Source organism: Penaeus monodon, chromosome 23 (genome assembly GCF_015228065.2).
Source record: "Penaeus monodon isolate SGIC_2016 chromosome 23, NSTDA_Pmon_1, whole genome shotgun sequence".
Lineage (NCBI taxonomy): Eukaryota > Metazoa > Arthropoda > Malacostraca > Decapoda > Penaeidae > Penaeus > Penaeus monodon.
In genome coordinates, this window is record NC_051408.1 from 28,708,028 (window position 1) to 28,708,394 (window position 367).

Below are 367 nucleotides of genomic sequence, written 5' to 3' on the forward strand. Positions count from 1 at the left end.
CTATGCCTGAGGAGGAGGAGGAATCGCAATAAAGAAAAGGCAAAGGGATATTTGTAAAGATGTTATGCATACAATTGAAACGTATCGATTGTGTGTGACTACAGAGAACTTAAAGATATACTTCTAAGAGATGCGAGTTACTACCACATTTTTATTTTTCTGTTTTAGCTGTAAGTTACAAAAAGAGGCCTTGCTTTGAAAGGATTATGGGTTGTATTATTTGCTAGTTCAAGCTATTTTATGCCTTTATGAAGACGTAAAATATTAAGAGAATAAGCCATCAAGGTTCCGGCATCTGTTTACATAAAGGTTTCCGTTACCGATTTTTAATGGTCGGTCAGTGGTTAAAGAAGTATACCTCATGTAT